The sequence below is a fragment of the Vidua macroura genome, chromosome 13, assembly GCF_024509145.1.
Source record: "Vidua macroura isolate BioBank_ID:100142 chromosome 13, ASM2450914v1, whole genome shotgun sequence".
In the NCBI taxonomy this organism is placed as follows: Eukaryota; Metazoa; Chordata; class Aves; order Passeriformes; family Viduidae; genus Vidua; species Vidua macroura.
This window is the reverse complement of record NC_071583.1, coordinates 14140851-14162764: the sequence shown is the minus strand read 5'-3', so window position 1 is coordinate 14162764 and position 21914 is coordinate 14140851. Positions and strand designations below refer to the sequence as shown.

At 39.3% G+C, this 21914-nt stretch overlaps 1 long non-coding RNA gene across 1 annotated transcript; it reads left to right on the top strand.

Annotated features, from left to right (window-relative positions):
* Nucleotides 1-1656: 1656 nt before the first annotated feature.
* Nucleotides 1657-20920, top strand: LOC128813828 (uncharacterized). The gene is made up of 3 exons (XR_008439193.1): nucleotides 1657-2242; nucleotides 3147-3255; nucleotides 19706-20920. It is a non-coding gene; the product is annotated as an uncharacterized LOC128813828 (long non-coding RNA).
* The last annotated feature ends 994 nt before the right edge of the window (nucleotides 20921-21914 follow it).

Sequence of the window (21914 nt, the reverse complement as noted above, 5' to 3'; positions counted from 1 at the left end):
TCCTCTCCCATGATGGCTGACATTTATTGCATTAACCATAAACAAGGGTCCAGCAGTTGTGTGGTTCCACAAAAAGTCTATCTGATAAAAAGTGGAACTATCAAGTTCTAGTATAATATATTTTTTTTAAACTATAAAGCTTTTGGGACAGAACAATAATGTGCCTGTTTTGGTGTCAAACAGTTACAGTGTAAAGTAAAAATTGATTTATTAGGAAGAAAGTAATCTAGACAGAAAACTTAATCCCAGTAACTCATCCTTGAACCCCAAAGCATAAACATCAGTAAAAAACCTCAACAAAAGTCATATGGAATGTCTTAGAGCTCCATGAATTGTCCATGTCTTTCTAATGGTTTCACAACAGAAGAGCCTAATCCATAAAATTTGGGTTTTCCCTAGTTCTGTAGTGTTTGCTCTTAAAGGCAATACTTTGATGTAAAATGTCTCATTGTTCACTAAGAGTTTATATTAGAGAAAGATGATAAGAAGAAATTAAAGTTTGAAAACTATTTTATACAGCAACTGCATTCTAAGAACTCAAAGAGAAGGAAAATGACAAAAACTTTTTAAAAAAACTGGTTCCAAATGGCATCTTAAACGTCTGCATCAAACTGCCCCCTTCTGCAAGATTACTGTAAAGAAAAGCTATATTTCAAATTTAAAAACTTATTGGCAAAGGAAATTTTCTGCTGTGTGAGATCTCAGTTGTGAAAAACTCCTTGGCTTCATCTTGCATTGAAAGTGAATCACAAGGAGCAGGAAGAAAGAAAGGGAAGCACTGATTTCTGTTTATGGATTGTTTTCCTCCTTCATCTGCTCATTCCAGTTCTGCATTTCAGTGAATTTATTCTCCCTGCCTGTCTTCGCCGTTGCTGCGTTGGAATAAAATATTTTGTGTCAGAAGTGATGCATGGCCTGTCCTCTGCCTCCTCAGCCTTGCAGCACAGCAAAGTGTGTGCACAGGCAGAGTCTGGGGGTACACTGGAGAGTTGTAGCTACTCAGGCGTGTGCTGGGAGTGCTGCGTGGTGCAAATCTGGCCGGGCCTCCCCGCAGCTGTGCTGGGGAAATGTTCCTCCCTCACTCCCTGCTCCTGATCCTTGCACGGAGCCAGGCACAAGTGGGATGATGCACACAGTGCCCTTTTCATGTTTTCTCTGTGAGTGGGACAGATTCCATTTGTGTTTCAACAAGTGAAGAGAGCATCGAGTTTTATAACTCACTTATACTGCTGAGGTTTTGTAGGAGAGGGTATGTTCATTTATTACCCTAAGTACTGTTGTCTACTTAATCTGTGTTAATATTAAAGTAGATGAAGTAATAAAGACCCTCTTTTTCTCTTTCATTTGCTTTTGACACCATGACTGAGTCTCTGTTGCTCTGCTGTTGGCAGTTCTGTTATACAAATTCTTTTTCTGGTCCCTCTTTTTGCACAGTAGATTACTGATGTATTCCCAAAGCTTGCTTGGGCTGCAGACACTCCTTTAAACTTCCTACAGAAAAGGTCTTAGTTCTTCAGTGTTTTTCTTTTTCCCTTGTTGGCTGAATATCCTCAGCAAAAGATTTATTGCTGCTGTTCAGATGAGGGAGAAGTGCAGCCAGTGCTCCCAGTCAGTGCTTTTCCTGTTATTACTCCAGGCTGAATTAGGGTCCAGGGAGTCCTGCAAATATGAGTGACTCATAGAGCTTGTGTTTTTTCTTTACTGTTTTCCACTCAAAACAATTGTCAGAAATTCCTGGTTTCACGAACTGTTTTGCAAATGACACACTTCTGTTGGTTTGTTTGCAGATGTTTTCCTTGTTTTGTAATAGGAGGCAATTTCTGGGCTATTGATTAATAACTGCATTGTTATCTATACCCTAAATTTCAGGATATTGGCTGTAATTCTATACACTGTTTATTTGGGCTTAGTTCTAGATAGGACAAAATGTCCTGGTCATAACTTCCTTAATAACTTAATTAACTGTTATTTTGCATTTTAATGCTTAAAAAAAAACTCCAAGAGGCTGGGGATGCTAGAATTTTTTAAGTGCTGACATTTTATTTGAAAAACCCTTTTGTTTCACAGATGGCATTCCTTGAGCATTTTCCTCATTTGTATAAATGTGGCATAAACTGCTCAGGTTCTATAGTTACCTTCCTTGGCAGTTGTTCTGCTCTTTGGAGGGCCAGGTGGATCAGCAGCCTTTCCTAGGAGCTCCAGCTTGCACTGTGCTCTCTCTGCACTAATGCTGCAGCCACAGGTACCTTACTGCATATTCATGGTGACAGATATTTGGTTTTAGCTGTGCAAATTCTTCTTCCTCTTTCAGAGGAAAGTTTTCCAAATTGCTGCATATTAACAATAAAAGGGCAGCAGTGTTAATCCAAACAATTAAAATTGGTGGGATGGGATGGTGTGTAAAGGGACTCCAGGTTTGGCAGGATCATCACATGGAAGTGACAAGGTTTAGGAAGATTGTTCTGGGACTACTGACTTACCCAGCTGTAAGTAGGGGATTTTTTCTGTTTCCATGCTATGTATAAAACAGATCTAACATAGAACTACTTTGCATAGTGTCTGAGTTTCTCAGCAGTTGCAATACTAATGTGTTCATTTAACTAGCAGTTTCTTTGTCATGAAATAATTGCAGTAATGATTCTGTAAATGAATGGATGACTTTAATTTTTCTTTTTTTTTTCCTCCTTGTACAATTGGAAAAATCTTCTTGAAAATGTGAAGCACGAAACATTAAAAACAACAGCACTTTCTGAAATAATGTAGCTTAATAAAATACAAGGAAAATGACAAAAAAAAAAGCAGCCATCTGTGTGTCCACTGACATTTTGGATATGAGTGTAACCAACACTTACAGTCCTTCCAAGAGATTCTGAAATAATATTGAAAGAAACAGAGAAATTGATTAAATTACAGTTACAATTCAATAAAAACAGAAGAATGAAAACACTCAATTCAATTTATACCATAAAGGTACTCCCACAACAACAGTGTAAGAGGGTGAAATAGGTCACAGGCAGCCCTCCTTACATTGCTCAATAACATTAGAAGGCTTAATCATTTATGGATTATCTCCTAGAAACAATGATCTGGTGCAGACAGGTAATCCAATCTCCTCTATCTTTCTAACCTGGTTTGCCATTTCACAGGAGATTGTGGAAGGGTGGCAAATTTTTCTAGGAAGACATTGCCTGCCAGCTTGAAACATGTAAATTGCTGGAATTTGCATCAAAATATGACAGCTATTCTCTGATGAAGGTAGGTAGTGAAATTAGACAGGTAAAATGATTTTTTTTTTAACTGGGGCATAGAGGTTCAGCTCCAAATTATATAGTGTTCACCCTTAGAATCTGTCACTGACAGAGGAAAGAGAGAAGTTTATCATTGACATGAATCAGAACTAGAGAGAAAACGTTATTCCTGGGACTCTGCATTTTGCATAATGTGTTTTTCCTGAGTAAATTTGTAGAAAAATTTAAATACAAATTATTTTTGAATGCAAGCCTTTCAGTGATGGCAGCCTCTGTAAATCCATTAGATGCAGGTGTGCAGCCTAACTTTTACTGATTGATGTACATAATGTGATACATTGGGCTTTGAGCAAACACTTTTAGCTACTTTTGGGATATTTTATCTGGCCCTAGCCTCAAGGCCTGCTGTTGAATATATCAGGCTGTGCTAATTTCATTGCTGAAAATGAGCTCCATTGCAAATATTCATTGGTCAAAGTATTGCAGTAGCAAAAGTGCACCATCAGTGCTTTTCAAATGCTTATTTCATTTTGCACGTAGTTGCTGTTTTATTGCTATAATAATGTTAGGAAAAAAAATTCAATTACTGTTACAAGCAGAGTAGCCTGTTCCCCTAGGTCTCCTTGTACAGTTAAAAAAAAGAGATAATTAGATTAGCAAGGTCCTGCTCTGTACAGAATTGAGAAATACAGCTGGAATAATTGTGCATTGTAGTAGTAACCCTGAGCCTTGAGAAACTACTTTAGTAGAACTATGTTAGTTTTTAATTCAGCCAATTTTTAATTACTGAATGATTTACCTTAAATGTACTGTGTCAGATTTATGGCATTATTGTGTACTTATATTTTTGTCTTCTTAATGCATCCTTTTTTTCCTGAGCCACATTTGATGGCTCCATGTAGCTGGCCCTTTAACTACTGGGACCGTCACATAAATTTTAAAATGTAGATTTCTATGTTGCTTTATCTCTGAAGCCTTGCTGTAAAATAGCAAGTTGGTATTCCTTTTAAATATTTTAATATTTTAATAAATATTGTTTTTATTTGTCAGTATTTTTCATTTAATATTTTGCTTTAATATTTTATTTTCATATTTCATTTAAAAATATTTTATCTTCTTGCAAAATATGCCCATATCAGAGCAATCATCTCCAAAATAGGTTAGATTAATTTTTTATGAGCAAATGTGTATTTTTCAATAGGCTTTTCTTGATGTGGTACTGTACTAATAAGGAAGATTCAACACGATTCTGAGAGTAAATAGCTTCTAGAGCTTTTCAGACATGACTGAAAACAAATGAAACTTAAAACAGCCTGGTAGTTTGGGCTGCTTTTGATGCTTCTTGGGTTTTCCAGTGTCAGAGGAATGGGAATCAGCAAACCTGCATTCCTTTCAGAGGTTACTAAACCACTGCAGCTCTCTCCACCTTCATTTTCCCAGCCATAAAATGAGCGCAATGTATTTACTCATCATCGTAAATTGAATTGGAATACTTTCTGAAGAGCAGTGTAAGCAGTAGGCATGCTGGTGGCATTTCACTCATCCAGGGAAGGGCTGGTGGGATGCTGAAGGATCACAGAACCTCACTGGAAGGTGAGGGCAGCAGCAGCATTGGGTGTTCTCACCAGGACAAAGGAGCAGCTTTGGAGCTCTGCTCTGGCTGGGTGGGTGTCCTGGAGCCCTTCAGTGTCAGCCAACACCTTCTGTGGGTCTCATCTTCTGTGGGCAGAAAACAGGAACAGACACAGGTGTAGTGAGGGCCTGGAGCACAGCATCCCTTAATTCCTGCTATGAGCACAGGGATCTTTGCTCTTTGCTTTGGCAGCTTTCTCCAGGATGTATCTTTTCTAAGAGTATTCAGTGACACAAACCACGTGGATCGAACGTGTGTCGTGTGCTAAACTCTGCCTCTGTCAGTTGCAGTCAAGAATCCATGATGTGCTCCTGCTTTGAAGTGGAGTTCTGAGGTAGAGCCACCCATTCTGGATGGCCTTCCTGCAAGGGGTGAGGAAGGCAGGCTGGGAGAGGTGGGGAGGAGTCACTGCTCCATCATGACTAAGGAAATAAACTGGATGAGATCCTAACCTTTTATTTGGCCTCTTTCCTCCAGTTAAGTTCTGGCTGATGAAGAATTCCTTTGCTGCAGTCACTCAGAAAGAGCCATAAAGTTGTGTGATGAATATCACCAGGGGAGCCCTGTGAATAGGATGTGTGAGGAGTGGCTCAGGAAGGGCATTTCAGGGGAAAGCATTCACACACAGTGCTGTGGAAATTTGCAACCAAACTGGAACAAAGCTTAGCTAAGACACAGCTGGAGCTCAGGCCTGAAGGGCTGTGGTGGAAGTGCAATTGCAGCTTTTTAATTTTGGGACCTCATGTCCCTTGACCTTGGTGTTAGAAAATAAATGATCTAATAGTATTGAAGTATTAAAGAACAAAAGCAGCAGCATCTTATTTAATTAATTTCAATTGGGTTGTGTGCAGTTGCATGTGTAAAGGGAAATGGCAGTCAACTATTTCCTACAGAGCTGTCTACAAAATCCTGTGCACAGATTACCAGAATTTTCATTTGGAAAATAAAATTCATTTGGAAAATAAAATAAAATTAAACTGGGAGATTAATCTACAAATTAGATTAATTTCAGTCATAACTGAAATTAGGTTGCTTGCTTTGGTGTGTTTTCAGAGGAAAAAAGAAATAGCTAATAAGTTGTGTGTTGAAACCATCCCTTGCATTCAGACAAGAATTTTTTTTCCCTGTGGTGCATCACAATAAAATTACTTTTGCATATGAAATTAGTGCATGGAAGTGCTGAGTATAAAGAGCTTGTGTAGGGGTGATTTATTTTGTCAGGTAAGGATTGGCAAGCTGATGCACAGCTCTCCAATAGATTGTAATAATCTCAAATAATTATTTCAAGACCTCTTGAGTACCAGTTTTCATGATAGGCTGTAATAGGTTCTTTCAAGACACTCATGGTCAGTACAACTAGTTCTCATTTTCAGAATTACTACCTCATCTAAAGTCTGTACAAACCATGTGGTTTTCAAAACAATTAAATGTAACAGACTTTGAGAGCTGCAGTGTAAACAATGCACATATGCACCAACAGCTGAAACACCACATCTCCTCTTGCTTTTTCCTTCTGGTGTGACGCCTTCCAGAGCTGGCAGGTTGAGCTGGGCTCTGCAGTCCTGGGGTGACACAGTGCCTGCCTGCCTGCCCAGCTCCTCCTCTGCCCTGAGTGCAATCTGTGGCTGCTGACAGCTGGCACAGAATTCAGGGATGGGGAGGTGCAGCTCGCCATGCTGGCCTTTCCCTGGCCCTGCGTGCACCTGGCATTGCTCAGACACAGACCAAGTGTTGTTACACAGTTTGACACTTCCATGATGAAAAAGCCCTGTCTGCCAGGAGAACTGAATTCCACAAGTGATGGGCTGTCCCACAGGGCAGGAGTGGCCAGAGTCCACCATTTACCCAACAGAAAAAGACCCAAAATCAGCTACCAAAGCATGGAACAAAACGTTGCCTCTGTAAAGTGTTTTCACTCTTAGAGAAAACTGGCATCCTTTACTAGATTAAGAAAAATTCTGATCAGCTCTGTTTTCATGATGGATTAGTGATGTGAGTTATCAGGGGGTGGTTGTGTCTGGGAGGTAATCTGTACAGAGGAGAGCTGGTAGTGCTCCTGCAGTGCATGCAAAGGGAGCTGAGGGAAAGGTTCTTCCTCCTGCCCTTGGTAGCAAGAGTGTCCACACAGGAGCAGCAGGGAGCTCAGGCTGAGGGAAGGTCTAGGAGACAAAACCAGGCATGTCTTTGTAATGTGTTTGTGTGGGAAGGGAACTGTTTGACTGGTAATATCATGGGCATATGTTTTGGTAAGATTTTCCCTTTTTATTCTGTTTTGGTGTTGGTTATTTTTTTTTGGACTTGTTCTTAAATTCCAGCTGTAGTGGGGGCTGGCCAAGCAGGCTGTCTAAACCTCTAAGATTCAGCACTTCAGGGCCACTGTGTGTTTCATGAGCTTCTGTGACACAAGAGCCAGGCAATGCTGTTGGCTTACAAACAGCTCTTGGGAATGCTTGAGTTAAAAGGGTTATTCTTGTTTCTTTATAAAATCTCCCTAATATTGTATAATATCTGGATTTTTACTTTTATCCAGCCTCAGATATTCCCTTTATAGGCTCTTGCTTACTTCATGGTGCTTCTTTAGTGGTCACACTTCTGCAAAGTGCTGTCTGTGGCCTGGTAGCACCAAGCCAGCTGCTGAGATGTTTGAAGGGTAGTTACTATATATTTGAGTTTAAACAATTAAAGGCTCACTAAGGGAAATCCACTGCAAGTGAAAGCTAGTAACTGAAACACTGACTTTACCAGAAAAGCATGACTGCCAGAATAGGGACACTTTGTCAAACACTTTGAGAAAGAAAAAAATAAATGTGTAACAATGAAGATAATTGTACAATGGTATTTTATTACCATCATGTCAGAAGAACAGAGACTTATGAAACTGACTTCTATCCCCATCAGTTCTTTAGAACCTTGAAAAAAAATCAGAGAGGAAGATAAGGAAATTGTCTATATTCTGTCTCTTTAAGCTGATTTTTCATTTGCATCGCTAGGTTGGAATTCAATTATTAATGTTTGCAAAAACATATTCTGGTATATGGGCTATTTGCAAACTGTTCACTGAGATAATTATTTAAGATTTCTCTTAATTGTAGTTTTAAGCAGAATTGTGCTGGTTTTTGAAATGCTCCCAAAACCATCAAGTGCTCTCCAGAGAATGTGCTAATGAAGCATATAATGGGACATTAAGATTAATTTATTATTTTAATTTATATTAGAAGGTTATTTTTGATAATTTTTAATCTGTTTCTCATTATAAATAAGATAACACTAGAAAATGTTTACCTTGTAAAATTATCAGAGGGGAATGTCTTGCTTATCTGAATGTAGGCAAGGGGATACAGTAGCAGCAGGACTTCTGTTATAATCAGCAAAAAGGTAATAGAGGAAAAAGACAACTGAAATGTCAATCTGTAACAAGATCTTCTGTTAGTTCAGGGATTTTTGAGTCTTCTGTAGTCTCTGTGGGACCCTTTTTTTTTTTTTAATATTTCATCTGGAATTGCCTTGGTTTGCATTTCCACTGAGCTTATGCAAGAGAGGGAACTTTGCAAATCTGTATAACTTAATTTTTCCAATGGAAACTGCATATAAGTTGTGGCTATCATGTGCTTCACTCATCTGTAATCCAGGGGAGCTGTTCCCAGCTTAAGTCTGGATGTGGCTGACTCAGAGTGACCTCAGTGATGGCTGCTAAGGACTGGTGGCTGGGCTGACCCTTTCAGCAAATCCACAGCCCGGGAATGCTCCCAGTGCTAACACCAGAGAGCATCTAAATCTCAGTGGTTGAGGTGTGTGGCTATTTGAAAATGCTCATTTTGTGACCTTTGGCTTGCATCCAGGACCTATTTCAGTCCTAACCTTTGGCTTGTATCTTGGTTTCTGGCTTGGGCTCTTGACCTTTGGTATTTAGCCTGACTGCTGGCCTTTGGGTGCCAGATCACCTCATGTCCTAGGCTTGGTTTCCAGTTTTGGATATTAGCTCTAACAGCTTCTTGCAGCTTGGCACTTAAATCTTATATGTGCTTTTGAAATTTTCCCCTTGGGGCACCAGTTATACTTCTTACATTTCTTGTTCAGCCTTTATGTAAAACTCTTGTAATCAGAACAGCTTGATTCTAAATGTATCCCTTCCCTCGTGGGTCATTGAGCAGAGGATGCAGAGCTGTTTGGACACTCTTCCAGGAATCCCTGATTCCTGCTCACCATGGGGAGGCTTTTGGTTTCCTTTGTGCTCACACTTGTGTGATGTGCAGGTGGGTGGGTGCCCACCAGCACAGCCTCAGCCCCAGCTGGCCATGGCAAGTCTCTCTGATGGCTGGGCATCCAAAAAGCCAAATGGAGTGCAAGCATGATAAATCCCAGCATCCTGTTTGCTACAAATCTGTTGTTGAGATACCAACCTGGAAATTTGACCAAATATGTAAGAATTAAAAACTCTCCATAAATTAATATTCCCAAAGTCCCTATGGTATTTTCAGTAAAAGCACCACAAGGTTCTGTTGCTTTTGGAGGTCAGATGGCAAGCTCCATGTTCACAGTTGTGACTACATGCTCATGTGAGTTTGTTTCCCTGGCTTTGCGGGGACTGTTTGCATGAATAACCACTCCCGCAGAGTGAATAAAGGCATTTGCAATCTGGTCCCAGCTGGAAGCTTATTTCTGAAGCCAGTTCACTCTCTTCATAAAGCACAAATTCTTTATTTTATCTTGTTTTGTGTTTAGTTCACATAATTTGAAATCTTTAGGTTGATTGCTATGCCATTCCAAATCGCTTCCTCCAGGAAGAGATGTGTATTTTATAGTTTTTGATTCTTTCCCAACACATATTTGGACTAGAGATATTCTTGTCTGGGAGGAGAAGGGTAATTGCTGCCTGCCTGGATATCAGTTAATTAGCAGTCTCCTCACCAGTGGATGCCTGGCTAAATTCACTCTTTTGCTGAGTAATTTATTAAATAACTACAAGACTATTCAGGCAGCCTCAACAGTATTTTATAACAAAGCACTAATTACTTGGTATATTTAATACCATAAGAAATGTGAGGAAATACACAGAATATATTCTCAATTGCTTACCAACCTTTGTCTCACACCTTTCTCTTGGAGCACAGAGCTCAGTGAATTAGACCCAGTCATTCCTCAAGTGAGGATGTGGGCATAATTTTACAAGACTTACTGACTATCCTTTTCTTCCTCAGTAAATGCAATCTTGGCCTGGTTTGGAGTGCAGAAGAACACTTCAAACAGGAATCCCTGTCACAGCCTCAGCAAGGCTGCTTAGGTAGGGAGAATCAGCTCTGCTGAGTGCTGACGCTTGTGCAGCGGCTGGGGAAGCGGAGGGAGGAAGTGCCAGATAAACAAAGCCGTGCTGGGCTGCCCTGTCACATCTGGTGTGGTGCTGCTGTCCATTAACGTGCCGCTGGCTCGGGGACAGCGCTGGGCTCGGCCCACATCACTTGGCAGCTGTCAGGTGGATAAGACAAGCTTGCTGGGGAATGCACCAAGATAATCACAGGAAGGTGATGTTGAATCTCACACGTGTGCTGCACTGAGTGCTCCGAGCAAAGGAGGCCTTATTCTGCAGCACAGAGACCAGATGGACTCTGTGCCTGTTCTTTGGGTTTCTGGGGGAGAATTCAATACATATGGTCTGGAATCAACACCTCATTTGGTCAGCTCAAGTCACACCATTACACCCTCCCACCCCCGCTAATTTTTGCTGTTGTTTTACAAACAGAACATCTCCTGGTAGCAGGTATGTGTTAAGGCAGCGTTCTGAAATTTGCCAGCTCTTTATCCCTTTTGCTGAACCTCTGCTGGAATCCAAAAGCCCAATTTCTTTTCTTCTTTTCCTGCAGGGTACAAGCAGCTGTTATTTTGAAAAGAGAAGCTCTGTACCATAGTCATTCTTCTCAGCAAATTGTAAAAAAAAGCACAGGCTTTTTATTACTTTTAATGTCTTATCAGATGATTTCTGTTTTGATCTATAAAACATACTACTGTATAAATGGTGAAAACGGAAGGTCGGTAGACTTGAGGGTTGAATCTTTGTTTTAAGACCAGGTCTGGCAGCACATCTAAGACATCTTAGTACACAAAAGGTGTGCACAGGTATTTCCTAGGTATTATTAAGAGTCAGTTTTAATGCTGGGATTTGCTGAGTGGGGAGGAAGCACAGTCCTATTTTTGGGTACTCCTTTCCACTACATGCTTTCTTCAAAACTCAGCACTTTAACAAGTGTTAAAACATTATTCTACACAGCATCGTAGTTCATCTGTTGCAGCTTTTTTTTTTTTTTTTTTCCTTTAGGGAAACCAAGTTTTAACTCGATGTTTTAGGATACTGAATAGTTTAATGTACTGCAGATTAATTTGAAGAGAGCCCCCATTACAAGCAACTGTAACAAAACTGGGGACCTGGCTTGTTAACTCTAGTTTAAATGTATATGACTGTATTTCATGGTATGGTCATAGAAAAGAATGAAAAACCCTTCATTTTTTATTTTTAAAAATAATTTACATTTTTGTTTCTTAAAGAACTTTGCTGCTGCATTTTGAATTTCTGTTAAATCATGAAGCAAAACTGAACTGGTCTTGAAGATAAAGGAGAAGCAGGACCCCATGGACTCATAGACACATTAAAAAAAAAAATATTTAAAGGAGTAGTCAGTTTTGAGGCAGAAGGGGTTGGTAATGGTACTTTAAAATGATAATGCTTCCTTTCTTATTTTATATAAAATTCCTTACTAAAATATTATTAAATGTTCTAAAATATTATTAAATGGTTGTGTGGAATTAGATAAAGAGTTACACTGAATAATTCAGCAGTCTTTCAGATGGAAGGTCCAGTTTGCTCTTTGGGAAGGTCTGGAGGACTGTTCATCACTGTTGTAGCTCCTGTACCTCACTGACCACTGGAATTGCTGTATTTTGTTTTTGCTAAAGAATCTGAAGTTTTATTTCACCCTGAGTTGTTCACACTGACTGGATGCACACTTTCAGGTGTTTCAGCAGTGTATGTAAAGATCATTAGTTGAGAGAAGCAAGTTTTATGGATTCCTTATATTTGATGTTGCATAGGACTTGTACCATGCATGGTAGACTTTGTAACTCAGTTTTAAATCTGATATTTGAGAAAGCACACCTATAACTTGAGAGATAGAAAAGTCATTGAAGCTTTGCTTGCCCTTTGCTCTCAGACTTTGACTTCTCTCTTGTATTTCTCATTATTCATTAGTACTGACATGCTGACTGGTACATTTTATGATGCACAGACACTCTCTATGTATGAGAAAGACTCGTCAAAGTCTAGGAGGCTTTTCTTTTCTCCACTGAATTGATTATCTTCAAAGTTCTGGCTCATATCTATTTTTAATTTTTTTTTCCAACAAGATCTTTCTATTTGTCACGGGATCAAAGATGCTTTTAAACCAGCCTGTGTCCACAGCTGAGGGATCAGCCTTAAGAAGGTGTTGGTTTAGGATGTGCTACAGGGTTGGATGTGAGAGGTTTTACAACTGCACAACCTCCACACTGATGGCAGAGGTTAAATTGCCTTTAGTCTCCACGTATATACTAGTGAAGGGTCATTCTGCATTTTTTCACTTTAGTTCCTGTCTACTTCATAGTTCGTACACTTAGAACTAATCTAATGACCTTCAGGAAGAAATGAATAAAATTTTTCAACTAGACAAAAAAATTGCAAAACTATTGTGAAAAATTCCATTTTGCCTCATCCATTTGTGGACAAGTATCTGTATTTCAGCCTGGCTCAGAGGCACTTGCTCTGCTCTGTCACTCCATGCACAAGCAGGTGGAATGGCTCCATCTCTGCATTCTGCATGAAAGATTCTCCTTTTCCTCTTGCCACAGGTGGACTTGGACAGGAACAAAACAGCGGATGCAGCATCCACCATAAGGTCATTTTGCTGCTGTTCCATTTCCCTGGATGTACCAGGCTTTCCCTGCTATGAGTCTGGGTGCGTTGCAGGAAAAGCTGATAATGCCTTTCACCAGAGGATTCCCACCTTGCAGAGCTGAGCATGAGTGCTCTCCATGACCTTGCTTCTCTCAAATCCCTTTTGCACTGTTTTGAAACTGCACTGAGCCCAACCAAGTGGAAGTTCCAACATCATTTCCAGCTCAGGCAGAGAGCGTGCTGACCTTGCCCAGACTTCATGCTTGACTGTCTTCTGTTCTCTCAGAATTCCAATAAAAACTCTGGGGTTGGGAGAACAGTACAGCAATAGGTACTGCATAATTTGACACGTTTCTCACTGTCTGGAGGTCATTTAAGGCTTTGAAATTATGCAAAAAAAAAAAAAAAAAAGTGATGTGGAAGCTGTCTTTGGAATAAAAGCAACTTTTAGGTGTGTCTTTAGCAGTTCACAAGGATGAATCTTGTAAAAAATAGTATTTGTTTATATCTTTTCAAGAGTGTTACTGTAATGACTTTTTTTTTGTTAATATAAAATATTGAGTTTAGAAAATGCCCACTGCATTGGCTTTTTATCATCTTTAAATTTCATATTCTCTGAATTTGGTATAGGCATTAAAATAGTAACAGCTGTTTCCATTCTCTTTTTTTTTTTTCTCTCCCTGAATATGGATCACAGATGCAGGTTGTACAATTTATAAAATATGTGCAAGTGCACACTCATTCCTTAAAGTCAGTGATTCTATCTTATTTTACTGCTTCTTTGAAAGCTGATAAAATTTAAAGTTTCCAGTAAGCTGTAGAAAAAAGATTTTTTCACTCTTGAAAAATGCCTAATTCAAAATCTGTAATGAAGAATTTGATATGGAAACCATTCAGAATGTTTTAAAAAGGAAATTGAACACCATAGTTCAATTTTTTAATTTGAATATTTTTTCTTGTGCAAACCTTTAGCTGTATGGGCTATAATATTTCAATATTACTGTAAAAAATATTTCAACAGGACCTGGCTGATATTTCCAAATTAAAAAACAGTGTAATCTTCATTTCACTGAACATTTTGGGGTTTCGGTATTTTTCTATCCACTAAGGATGGAAATAAACTTTGAAATGCCTGAATTTCCCACAGGATAGACAATTTATTTCTCTAACTAAGCGTGTTTTGCCACACTGCTCCCTGAAGTAGGATCCGTGTCCTTATTACACAGCATGCTTCCTCTTGCAGTCTTGATGATCAAAGCATGAGAGCTGTCAGATGAGATGTGTAGCCTGTAAGAACTGTGTATCAGTAACACACTGGTTAAAATCAAAGGAAATCAAGACCAAAAAAATCTTGTTTCTTTTCACCTTAAAACTAAATCAAGCCAGTGTTAATTAATCTTCAGAGGCAGTAGGAGCTTCAGAAAATAATGGCATTTCTGGGATTTTTATCAGTAGAAACCCCTTGATTTCCAAATACATAGCACAGAACTGTTTTTACAGTTCCAAGGGATTATTTAAAGAAAAAAAGAAGTTCCATCAAGATTTTTAGTCTCGCTGAAGTCCATGAGCATTGGATTAGGTCCTCAGATCCGGTTATGTAAACACTTCTGTAACATTTTTAGACTGCAATGTTTGGCCTGTTACTACAGAGTGCTGCAGTGCTTTTCATAGCTTTAATACTTACACTTGAAGAGTTTATAATTTATTTTCTACCTGATACATCGACTTCCCATGTTAGCATACACACTGGTATTTAGGAGTATCACTCTTTCCTTTGTGTACTCACTGAAATATATGAAACAGCTGCCTGAGGTCTGACAAAATGTTGCTGAGTATCAATGATTTCTGACCCACAGGAGAGGAGAAGTTATTCTTTGCATTTCATATTGCAGCTATTTCTGATTTACCTGTGGGTAAGAAGAGGTTTTTATAATCCACTGTCTTTGCTCCTTGTGCCTTGTCAGGTGATAAATATGATAAATAAACAAACTACTCATGTGAACACTGCTTTGAAGACTTTCAACATTTTCTCTCCTTTTCTTACTTTTTGTAAGTTTTATCCTTGTATTGCTTTATCTTTGTATAAAACACAAAGTCTATGTTAAGCTCAAAAATGTTTAACTTCCTGTAAAACCTGGCTTCAGGTGTTGGCAGGGGCTTCAATGGCACAGGAGAGTTGTGCTTTGCAGAGGAGGCCTGGGAGCAGAGGACAAGGAAATACCTGGGTTTGATTAAGGGAGCTGTGTGGTCAGACACACAATGAAGACAGTACTCAGTGTTCTGGGATGCTGCTTGAAGGGAGGAAGGACCTCAGGTTTAAAAAATCCTGACTCTTCTCCCATTAATTCTACATGCTGCACTCACATTTTACCTAATTTTTCAAAACATGTATCTCACTATTAACTGGGTAGTGTTAACCAAAGGGAGCAGATTGATTTAAAAAAAGAGTGAATAATAGATGCCTTATATCAGGAGTGCTGAAAGATTGCACACTGAACAAAGTGAAACATGGCCATTGTTCATTCATTCTACTCTCCTGTGCCATCTGTTATGCCAGTGCAGTGACACGCTAAATCATTGCATCTCAAAAGCATCAGCGTTTTGCACCAAGGCAAAAGACTGAGAGTGCCAGGAAAATGCTTTTGAATGTGTGACCTGTATCTTATGCAAGCAGTGTGCCCTTCCCTGACAGCACAGGCAAGCAGGAGAGTGGAGCTCCATCTCTTCTCTGTGATAAATGACAATAAATTTTATATTATAACAGGCATGAATGACCTGACAAACTCCTGACAGAACGGTGGTTCTCAGGCACCAGCACTGTAAATTACCACAGTGCCTTTGCTACCAAATTAAACTCATGTTGTGTGGGCAGATGTTTGTTTTAACATTGCTTTTAATACTCTGTTTCTTACGGCCATCAGAGCTCTCTTAAGATGAGCACAGTGTAGTTTTCACATGTTCAGCAGTAGCACTGCTCTAAGAATGATGCACTAGACTTTCTCAAGTACTTTAATGTTTATTTTGAAGGATGCACAGCTGCCCTCCTTCAAAAGCTGCTGGGAGAATATCACAGTCCAAACCTTCACTCATTTAGGAAGTCAAGGAAGATGTGATCCTAACGAAGTCAGTGGAATTAGATGACCTATATAGTTATTATCTTACAGTGTTTTTATAACTAATTCTGAACAGGGGAAAGAAGCACACTCTTTTTTGACTTACTGGAATTCTTCAAATCCTCATAAAAATTTACTGAGATAATAATAGCAATCATATGTTGTATAGATAGTGCAGTTCATCTCTAAGTGCTTTTTAAAGATAAGAAGCATCTTCATTGATGCTGAAACAAAATTAAAGTCTTGTGATAAATCCCACAGCACCAACTGACAAAGATGGGGAATGATTAAACCATCCAATGCACTAAGTCTGTGCAATAGTAACTTTATCTTTGTTCTTTTAATCAACCCTGTAAAAACTTTAAAAAAATAGTAACTAATACTGTAATCTGTTTACAGTTAGCATTAGTTATCTCTGTTACTGCTAGAAGTGGTCCTGAGCCTCTCTGTCCTCTGTCATAGCTTAGTTCTGGTCTCAGTTCTTTACTCTGGCTCATTCTGTATCCACATGGGTACCAGGCGGACAAAGGAGATGAGGGGATGGAATTGAGGGGCAAGTAATTCAGGTCAACAATATAAGGCTTACTACTGGAGTATAAGAAGTAATTTGGTCTTATGCTTAGTCCTCTTTTTTTCTTGTATTTTGGACATTTGGACTGTTGGAGCAACAATCTCAATGCTGAAAGGAGGCAGGGAGGAAGGTACCCTACAGTGCTTGAGAGCAATTGCTCATATTGGTGGACTTGGCACCCCAAACTAGTCCAAACTGCTCCCTACATTCCCAAAGTGAAGTCTGATCTCTTCTATTCAGATGTAATATTTGTGTGTGGTCTGCCTTTCCTTTCTAATTTATTTATTTCCCTTGTACTGCAGCATAAATTTAACTGAAATTACTGTACTAATACTTACCCTTCTGGACTCATAGTAGTTTCATAACAATATATGTCACTGAACCTCCACTTCAATCCCCTCTCTGTGACACCATCTTAATGAGAGGAGATAGTTTTCCTGGCTTAATTTCTTGCATCATGCTTTATAAGATACTGTTCCTGACACATAAAGGTATCTTAAGATGCTGTCCTTGAAACCTTTGCTTTCCTTTTTGCTGTGCTCTTATTGTGTCTGTCTGGGCTTTAAGTTTTATGCTCTGCCAAATTTCAGCCTGGAGTGACAGCAGAGGAATGAGCATTATAATGAAAGTGCTGACAAACCCTTAGCTGTAATGACGTGAATGGTGCAGCTATCATTTGAGTTTGCTGTGTTCTTTACTTTAAATCTTTAATGCTATTTTCTCCTTTTATCCCGTGTTGAGCAGTGGGATTACTCAAGTGGTTTATGGCTTAGAAGTTGTGCAGTTAAGTGAGTTGTTCAGTGGGGTGGAAGGATCTCTCCCTGGGGGCTACCTTCTTTTTAGAGGTGTGGAAAAGTTTAAGGTTTTAGAAGGAAAAACACTGTCAGCAAGATGGTCGATACTGCAGTGCCATTCCAGCACTGCCATCAACTTTGACTGCTGTGATCACTCCCTCTAACAACAACTTATTTTATATACACTGGCTGAGGTAAGGCCAGGGTCATCTGTGGTGGGGGAAACAGCACATTTTGTATTCTAAGGGGGAAAAGAATGAAGCCTCAAAGAGTGAGAAAATTTAGCTCATAGTAAAGAAGTGTTAGTTGATGTTGTAGGCATTAATATTTTAGCCTGTAAGTAATTTGAAGCTGGATGTCTGCATTCCTCTGTGAGCAGATGTTGTCCGAAACATTTCTGACATTACACAGAACAAATAATGTATGGAATAGATATGAATCTGTACTGAAGTGCCCATTCCCTGTCTGCATGTACCTGATGTTGCAGCAATGGAAGTAACAATCCCGTGGAGTTTTCCTTTGATTTCAGTGAAAGCAGAAACAAATTTTTAAGATGCCTTTTGGATTATATCTCTAGCTTTTCTAAAATGGCAGAAGTTGTTTCATCTGGAATAGGCCCTGCTATTTTACACTAGACAAGGATTTGGCTCCGGGAATTGCCTCTGCCTGATTCCAGTCAGCTGCAATTAGCATGTGGGTGGATGTGTGGCTCTCTTCTGCCATGTGACCAGGTAAAGCTAAAGAAGAGGGAACTATAATCCCTTTAGCTCCACCATACATCTTCCCATACTGCCTGAGATTAACTGAGGGGCAATTTGAACAAAGTAAAAATGGTATGCATATATTTAAAAAGATAAAACAAGATGTATGTGCAGAGGGATTTTAGCAGCCCACAGACATCCACTGATATGAGCCTCATGAAGCTCAGCCCCATTTCCCCATGGGGGAAATGAAATCTTCATCTTTGGACATGGAAAAGACTTGACTGTGCAAGGCCATGAGCATCCTGTTCCAAAATGGTTCTGCTCTGAGCAGGGGATCAGACCAGGTGACTTCAGAGGTCCTTTTCAGCTGATACTGTTCTACCAATCTGGTTTATTGAAAGAAAGATTAGTGGTGAAATTATTGTCCTTTCTTTTATGACTTCGACTCAACTACTGAACCAGTGCTTGTTTAGACCTGCCTGCAGGGAATTAATAGCTCTGGCAGGATCATTGAGGCAGACCCGTCAAGTGTGTTGTACCAGCAACAAATTAACTCGTTACTGTCAGCAAAGTTAGGGTACAAACCTTCCTTTGATCTCCTGTGCTTCCCTGTCCCTGTGAGATTTGTATTTCTCTCATCCTTTATTGTTATCTTTGAATCAAAATGCTTATGCCTCAAAAGTTCACCTGCTCTGCCTGAAATCCTCCTGCTTTTCCTTTGCTTTACTGTATGGAAATGATGTTGATTCACAGAGATGGTTGTGCATCATACCTACCTTTGCTCTTATTTTCTTTTCTGCTTTTCACACACAACAGCATTATATCAGGGCCCTTGCACCTACTTCTTGGGCTCCCTGGAGTATGTATCACTTGTGGGGTTCCTGGAACTGTATTAAGAGAAGTGCAGCCCTGGGGAGCACTGCTGCAAGCTGCTTTCCATGAGAAACAGCACAGACTCTTCAGATCATTCTCTAACTCCCCTTGGTCTTTCAATATCTCACTACCTAAAGAAGGCACACAGACATGTTGTCTCTACAACTGTATGTAACACTTGATTTCTTGTGCTGACAACTACCACCAGTTATTCATTAACAGTCCTTTGAGGGACAATGCTAACGAGTGAGAACAGCAGCAGTAGGGGTGATATCATTATTCTCTGAGTCAGGTTTGATTAAAGAAGGTAAAAAAACATTGGGAGAAGCTTCTGAGAATCAGAATTGCAAACTAGATGGTAACAGCCTTCTCTGGGTTATGCCTCACTCTTCAGTTAAGACAGGTTTCTGGGCTCTTTGTTGACAACATTCTGCTGGTCATAAGGCATATGGGCAAAAGAAAATTTATGGGAAAACTCCCAAGTAACCTCCTTGCTTTATTAGGCTTTACCATCATTGTACTCTGGGGCAGATCACAGCAGATGAAGGAAAGTCAGAAATTTTGGAAGTTTATTCTTAACCAGACCTGTCTGTGATAGCAAAAAACCTTGTTTTGTCTCTCAGTGTCTCATCTTATCTCCATGTAAAATGCAGTGGTTTTGATTAATATTAAAAAGGAGGATTAGAAGTTTAATCCATTCATCTTTGTACATTATTTTGAAACATTTAGAAGAAGACATGGAAGTCCAAAGGTTTACTGGTTAAGAGCCTGCTGTGCTGGGTGGCAATGGTAATAAAATCTTGTGTGGGTGTGGGTCTTTTTGAATGATTTTCTGGACTCTTGTTTTGCAGCGTGACATGAAGAATTCATAAAGAGCCCTTGACAGAAGTTATACAGCACCTCCAGAACAGATACATGATCTCAGCGACTCCAGAGCTGAGAATACATACAGGAGACAGATACACTTATTTTCTTGACTGTACAACCAAAGTTATGCAATGAATAGTATGATTTGAGTGCTAAGCATTATTCTGATTTCATTCTGATTGCTTTGAGACACAGATATTATCTGATGTATAAAAAATATTGATTTGTTGAGTGTCTAGTAAATGTTAAGAAAGCTTCCAAAAATGCCAGCATAACTATAAGTGTAATAAACTCTAGACTTTTTAGCCCTTGTACTGCTTTCCCAAATAGCTTAGGGGAAGTCTAAAGTGTTAAGTCAAGCAGAAAGCTTTAGAAAACCAAATATCTATATCTATATCTATATCTATATCTATATATATATCTATATATATATCTCAAGAAGTAATGAAATTTTTCATCCCTGCATACAGAGGCAACATTTGACAGTAGGAAATTCTGGTTTTTAGGGGAATGTGTAAATCTGTGTTGGTTATACAGATACCAAATTTGTGGCTTAGCCATGGAAAGAATTGCTCTGCAAAGAGACAGCCAGGTGTGTGGCTGTACTCTCAGTCACCTCTGCCCAGTGACCTTTTTCTGGCAGCCTCCTTTTCACTGGCTGCTAAGGGAAAACTAAAAATTAATTTTCAGAGGGACTACGGCAAAGACCTGTGGGAGACAACAGTCCCTTCCTCTGCTTCCCGTTCTCAGGGCTCACTTACCAACTTTGATTAACTGCTGCTGAAACTTGTCCCAGCTACTTTAGCTCATTTCCCTTTCCCCCCACTTAAATGTATGTGTTAAATCATCAGCAAGTCTGCATTCTATTCTAAGAATTACTTTCCTGCAGATTTCCCTATGGAGAACTTCCATGTATCTTGCGGGGAGAAGAAGTGTGTTGATGTCTGACACATTACATTTTCTTCTATATTTGCCCTTCATTCGTGTACAGCAAGAGGCTAAAAATTGTTGAGGATATTTGTTGCTTGTCACTCTTATTTGTGCATGAAAATGCACATACAGCCTTATGCAGGGACATGGAAACTTTGAATTATAAAACAGTGAGAAAAGGTTTTATATCCTTGTTTATCCTCTAGGCACTCTGCTCTCACTTCTCTTTTGAAACTGATGGGAAACAGCTTATTAATGGGCTGATTCAATAGACTTGTTAAAATATTTTCTTTATAATAAAAGAAAAAACCCAACCTTTTTGAAATTCCATCATTGAATGAAATGACATCACTGATTTAGTCTTTATTTTCTGTATGACTAAACATCTCATTTTTATACAGAATAAAAATTCTTGTCAAGAAAAATTGGTCACAGTTCAGATGTTTTCTAACAAGACATCAGCTGCATCATTAGTATGGTTTTTCTCTAAGCTGAGCATCAGCTTATATGAGAAAGAAGGGATTTGCTGAGCTCCACATTCTTCTTCCCTCTCCGATCTGCATATTGTGCTCCATTGCTGTGGTACATTAATTCTCTTGTGACCCAGCCATTCATAAATTAGCTCTCTCATCATCACTGCAGAGAGCACAGAATTGCAAACTTCAGTGAGGGAAAGATCTTGTAGGTCAGCCCACGCCATTTCCTCAGCAGTTTGAGATTGAGCTGTGTTTATGAAGGAGTGGGGGGAACCAGTGGCACTCAGGTTCCAGATTGTTCTGGTGGCAGAGCTGGAAACCTGGACAAGCACCACTGAGATACTTACTTTCCACTCCCTGAAGAGTTTGAGACTTTTCTGTGTTCCAACTGAAGACCTGGTATCCATCTGTTTAGGGGTCTTTCAGTGCAGAGCAACAGAAGAATCCTTGTTCAGAACATTTAATTCTGACAAGTATATATTTAGCATGTGAGAAACAAGTTAAATATTTGTTCCGTATAGTTTGAAATTAAATACATGAGTATTATCCCAAATGTTCTGAAGTTAAATACAATTTTGTGGCAAAGGATCTTTTTCTGGTTTGTAAGAATCGGTCTCATACAAATTCCATTTCTTTCATTTTCAAGCCCAGCCTTGCTTACACTTTTTTCCCCTGCATAAAGGGGCATGGTGACAGCTTCTGTATTTACAGACCCCTCTCAGATGATGCAGGCAGATAAAGGTAATTTTGTAATTTTTTAGAGGTAAATCTTCACACAACTATTTCT